This window comes from Elaeis guineensis, chromosome 6 (assembly GCF_000442705.2).
Source record: "Elaeis guineensis isolate ETL-2024a chromosome 6, EG11, whole genome shotgun sequence".
NCBI classification, from domain to species: domain Eukaryota; kingdom Viridiplantae; phylum Streptophyta; class Magnoliopsida; order Arecales; family Arecaceae; genus Elaeis; species Elaeis guineensis.
In genome coordinates, this window is record NC_025998.2 from 27,242,895 (window position 1) to 27,249,212 (window position 6,318).

Sequence of the window (6,318 nt, forward strand, 5' to 3'; positions counted from 1 at the left end):
TATCCATAGATGCACTAGGGTTGGCCAAGCCATACTCGAACTCGAATATGTCTGTGTGGATTCTAGTACCCGCTAAGAAATTAGTGTAATTCCTCAAGTTGGAGGTAGAGGCTACCAATTCAAAAAAATAGTTGAAGGATCTTTAGACTAAAATTCATATCTTCAGGATCAAAAATAATTTATATACTAATAAACTAATATTTTTTTCAGTTATGGCCAATACACTATCCCTCCATATGCTGTTGGATAGCGACAGGCTCACCAAACCTAACTTTGATAGATGGTATCGAAAGTTGAAGATCGTCTTGGAGCATGAGAAAATTTTGTATGTCCTTATGGATCAGGCACCTGAAGAACCTACAGCCAATACTCCTCATGCTGTGAAAGACACTTACTTGAAGTGGCTCAATGACTGTACGACTGTGCATTGCGTGATGAGAACAGCTATGAATGATGAACTTAATCGTAAGTTCGAGGATGCGCAGTCAGAGAAGATCATTCAAATATTGAATGAGTCCTTTGGTACCCCTGAAAATGTGGAGAGACATAAAATCTCTTACACAGTGTTCAATATCCGTATGCGAGAGGGGGCTTCAGTCATCGATCATGTATTAGACATGATTGAGCAGATTGAACATCTTAGCAAACTTGGCTTTCTGTTGCATGAATAGTTAAGCAATGATGCTATCCTCAATTCGTTACCAAAATCCTACCTACCCTTTCTCAGTCATTATAGAATGATGAAGTCTGCGGTAAACTACCATGGTTTGCTTGGATTACTGCAGACTTTTAAGAAAGATCACCAGCTCAAGAAGGAGCCAATGAATTTAGTAGGAGGTTCATCTGTAAGACGTCGGTCCTCTAGGAGAAAAAAGAAGAAAAAAGTATAGAAATCTCATACCACTGATCCCAAGCAGAGCAAACCATCAAAAGTTGACAAGAGCCAGGTAGAATACTTCTTCTGTAAGAAGTTGGATCATTGAAAAAGAAATTGTCCTACTTACATAGCTACCCTTGACCTAAACAGGTCTAAAAATAAGAGGAGGAAGCAAGTGGTTGCTTCACAAGGTACTTGTATAATAACACCTTATAATTTTTTTGTTTGTGATACTACTACTTGGGTATTAGATATCAAAAGTTTTATTAATATATAAAATTTATTGCAGAGACTGCAGGTAAGTAGGAAGTTTCGAGAGGGCAAGCGATTCCTTAATGTTGGAGATGAAAGTCTTATTCTAATTCTGGCCTTGAAAACTTTGCATCTTATCTTCAAGTCTAGTAGTGTCATGTTAAATTATTATCATTATTGTCCCTCCTTTTTTATGAATGTCATTTCTGTAGGCCTTTTGACCAAACTTGGTTACAAGTTATAATAAAAGATGATTTTTGTGATATCATTATGAATGATATTATAATTATGCGTGGACAATTGAAACATGGTATATACATAATATCATGGCCTGTTAGTGTAATGTACACATCTAGTAAATGCCCTAAGTTAGATAATGTTAGTGAATCCTACCTTTGGCATTGTAGGCTTGGTCATGTGAATAAAAATAGGATTGACAGGTTAATCAAGGAACAATCCTTGAGATAGATGATTGTGAATCATTACCTACCTGTGAGTCCTGCCTACTTGGTAAGATGACCAAGTCATCTTTTAAGATAAAAGGTGAAAGAGCCAGTGGTGTACTAGATCTAATACATACTGATGTATGCAGGCCTATGAGCATAAGTGCCAGAGGTGGATACTACTACTTTATTATATTTACAGATAATCTATCGAGATATGGGTATATCTATCTTATGAAACATAAGTCAGAATCATTTGAAATATTCAAACGATTCCATGCTGAAGTAGAGAAATAAATTGAAAAGAGTATTAAGATCCTTCGGTCAGATCGAGGAGGTGAATACCTCACCAGTGAGTTTCTGACATATCTGGAAGAGAATGGGATTCTCTCACAGTGAATCTTTTCTGGAACACCATAACATAACGGAGTGTCAGAGAGAAGAAATCAAACCTTATTAGACATGGTCCGATCCATGATGGACTTTGTGAGTCTGTCAATCTTTTTTTGGAGATGTACTCTAGAAACTGCCTGCTACATTTTGAATAAGGTACCCAGCAAGTTTGTCGATAAAACTCCATATGAGATATGGACAGGGCGTAAGCTGGTGCTCTCACACCTTAAAGACTGGGGGTGTCCAGCTTATGTCAAATGTTTAAAGATAGATAAGCTTGGATCGAAGTCCGATAGATGCTTATTTATCCCAAAGAAAACTAAAGGATACTACTTTTACCTTGCTGTAGAATAAAAGGTGTTTGTCAGCAGCTGAACAGTCTTTTTAAAAAAGAAGTTTCTTGGTGAAGAAGCTAATGCCTATAAAATTAAACTTGATGAAGTTCATGAGGTGGAAGGACCGACACATATAAAATAGAATTTGATTGATGAATCGAATCCATAGTCAGTAGAGGCGTCATTAAGAAAATTTGATAGAGTACCACATCAGTCGGACAGATACTATAGTTTTTTGATCCGAGACGGTGACCCATTAAACTTGATGAGAACGATGAAGATCTAATCACCTATATGGAGGCCATGCAAAGGCCCAACTCCCAGAAATGGCTTGACGTCATGAAATCCGAGATGGAGTCCATAAAGATCAATGGTGTATGGACATTAGTTGATCTGCCCAAAGGGATAAAACTCATAGGGTATAAATAGATTTTTAAGAGAAAAGAAGAGTAGATGGGAAGGTAGAGACCTATAAAGCCCGTCTAGTTGCCAAAGGTTATCATCAGCATTATGGTATTGACTATGATGAGATGTTCTCTCCTATGACAATGCTCAAGTTCATTCGGATTATGCTTGCTATTGCTACACACTTAGATTATGAAATCTGACAGATGGATATCAAAACTACTTTCTTTAATGAGGAGCTGGAAGAAGAGGTGTATATGATACAACCTGAAGAGTTCACATCTATAGATGAGTTGAAAGTGTGGAAGCTGAAAAGATCTATTTATGGACTTAAGCAGACATCTAGGAGTTGGAATATGCATTTTGATAAGGTGATCAAAACGTATGGCTTTATTAGGAATGGAGAAGAACCTTGCATCTATAAATGGGCTTTCGATTCTGTAGTCACCTTTCTTATGCTGTATGTGGATGATATACTGTTGCTAGAAAATGATATCTCGACTTTACAGAGTGTAAAGCTATAGTTATCATCACAGTTCTCCATGAAAGACTTAGGAGAAGCATCCTACATCCTTGAGATGAAGATCTATAGGGATAGATCTAGAAGGTTACTTGAATTATCCCAAACCATGTACATTGACATCCTGTTGAAGCGGTTCAACATGGATAATTTCAAAAAAAGCTATCTTCTGATAGGCCATGTTTCCAAGAAAGATTGTCTGACAACTCCTGAGGAAAGAGAGCGCATGAGTAGAATACCATATGTTTCGATAGTGGGATCTATCATATATGTTATGACATGTACGAGGTCGGATGTGGCCTATTCACTAAGGATAGTGAATAGATATCAGTTTGATCTGGATGAGACGCATTGAAAGATTGCGAAAGTAATTCTTAAGTATTTAAGAAATACTAAGGATCAATGGCTTATCTATGGAGACACTGATCTGAAACTTATGGGATATTTTGATTCTAATTTTTAGTCAGACTGTGATGATAGCAGAAGCATGTCGGGCTACGTATTTACTCTGAATAGAGGAGCCATTTATTGGAAGAGTTTCAAGTAACATACTATGGCCGATTCTATATACGAAGCAGAATACAATGTTGCATCAGATGCTACAACATATTTTACGCCGCTATCATCTAGTGCGAGAAATCGTGAATCGTGGTGATGTCAAACTTCAAAAGATTGATAGATAGGAGAACCTAGCCCTTCATTAAAGATCTTAGGATTAAAGAGTTCGATGATTTCAAATGGAAGATGGGTATAAGATACTGCCCCGATTGACTTTAGTCCAAATGGGAGTTGTTGGAAATTATATCCTAAAATCAATCGTGTGATGATTGAGTTCATCCTTATATATGAATTATTGATTATTGAATAAAAATTATTCTGATATTTTTCATTATAAAATTACATCTTTCTTGAACTCTTGTACTGTGATGAAGTCCTTAGAACTATGCTAGTGTACGATAAAGAGAGAATTTATCATATAGCTCTTAAACATATTCACGACCAAATGATATGTCATTATAGGATGATGACGTTTATCGAGTAGAGGTCATTGTGTGTCATAGGAGTTGGTTATCCTCTTAACCAATGAGTGTGGTGACACTGGTATAACATACAGGTGAGATATAGAGGTATATCATCATTGAACAAGTAACTCACTTGCTGAGCATTCTGCTGTCAAGAGCTGCTCATGAAACACATGGGTATAAATATCCTTCATACTTGAGATTATCATAGTGACTTGCAAGCAACTCATTGTGCTTTGGTGTCGGACTATCTGGATTTCTAATACAGTGACAGAAGGCAACTGGGTACAGTCAAGTACTTGCAAAGTCAGTGTGTGGATCAAGATAGGATTGACCCCTCCAGACTTCAAAATTGATATAGCACTATATTTTAATTTAGCAAAATCTTAGTTAGGGTAATCCATGAGATGGATTAGAAAGATTGAAATATAATGTGGATGAAACAATCTCGATTGACAGTTAATCTGAGACCATCCTAGAGTACTCAGAGTCAAAAGGAGGAATTATGTAGTAACCATGTGTATGGATTCTGAAATATTCTTTTATGATAATTCGACCTATCTGGACATTAAAAATCACTCCTAAATGGTATCTTGATTAGTACAGAAATTGATTTCTGTGCTACCGGCTTAGTATTTAAACCTATGGAGTCACGCACATAAGTCAGACAAAGTAGAAAGGAATTGGTCTATATTTATATGTCTAATTTGGAAGTACTTGACTTGATTGAACATATAAGCTAACTTGATTAAGAATTAAGTTATCAGTCAAATGAGATTAAAGAGTTGACTATGTCTAGCTAGCACTATATATGAGGTTTAGGTTCGATCCTGAAGATGAACAGTTTCTGATGTATGATTCATGGAGCATATAAAAGATTGAATTTAAGTACTGATTAATTTTAGATTAGATATAAATTAATTAATCTTACTTGGGTTCAAAAATTTAAGTTAGACTTGGTACAAAAATCCTTAAAAATTTGAGATTGACAGCCTTTTGAAATTATTTCGAACCAGCTTTGAATTGAATTCGAATCGGATCTGTTTTAATAAGATATAAGTATTTCCACTTGCACTAGAATTTTTCTTTCATGTGGGATGACCAATACCTGGTTTGGTGCTCATTTGGGGCATCCCAAGTGGGTGTGAGAGTGGGTGCAAAGTGGATGTCATAAGTGATGGCAATTCTATCTTATGTAGGAATCTTTCTTTCATAAGTATTGGACCAATTCAAATCAGATTTGAGTTAGGAGTCCTACACTCATTGGGTCATAGGAATCATCTATAAATAGAGAGGATCTCTACTTATAGATATATAGTAAACAAATCAGATTGAGAGAAGAGAGAAAGAGAGAGAGAGAGGCGTGTGAAGAGAGAGGTCCTTCATCTTCTTCTACATCTCTCTTTTTGTTGCCACCTCCTCTCCTTGGGCATGGATCCTTCTTAGGTATCCCATCTGTTGGTGTGAGGTGTCACACCAGCATATCTCCTCCCTCGTTTGGTGGACTTTCGAAGGCAATTGGATTGGAGTTCATCCTATTTTTCTACGGTATTTGACATGCATGCGAAGTAAAAGGTCTGCACATTTAGGCCTCTACGAAAGTTTATATCAGATAATTTAAGATTTGATCTCTGGTTCTACTGTGATTCAAATAAGGATTTGATTCTTAATCAAGTAAAATAGTAAAAAAAATTTAGATGCAACCTGAGCATTCCGGAGGAAAATTGTTCCCTTCCCTTCAAGTGGGCATCGTCCCTTTGAGAAATGGAAGAAAAAGAAGAATAAGAAGGTGCAAAGTGCTGGGAGTCAAACACAGAAGCTCAAGTTCAAGGCCGACCAAAGTCAGACAGAGTGCTTCTATTGTAAGAAGCTGGATCACTAGAAGAAAAACTATCCTCAATACTTAACTTTTCTTGATCCGATCATGCCAAAGAAGAAGAAGCAATCGGTTGCTGGATAAGGTAATTATATGATAATACTTTGTAAATTCTCAGTTTTGGATACAATGATCTGGATAGTGGATATCGGTAGCCCTATTAACATTTGCAAATCATTGCAGGATCTTCAGATC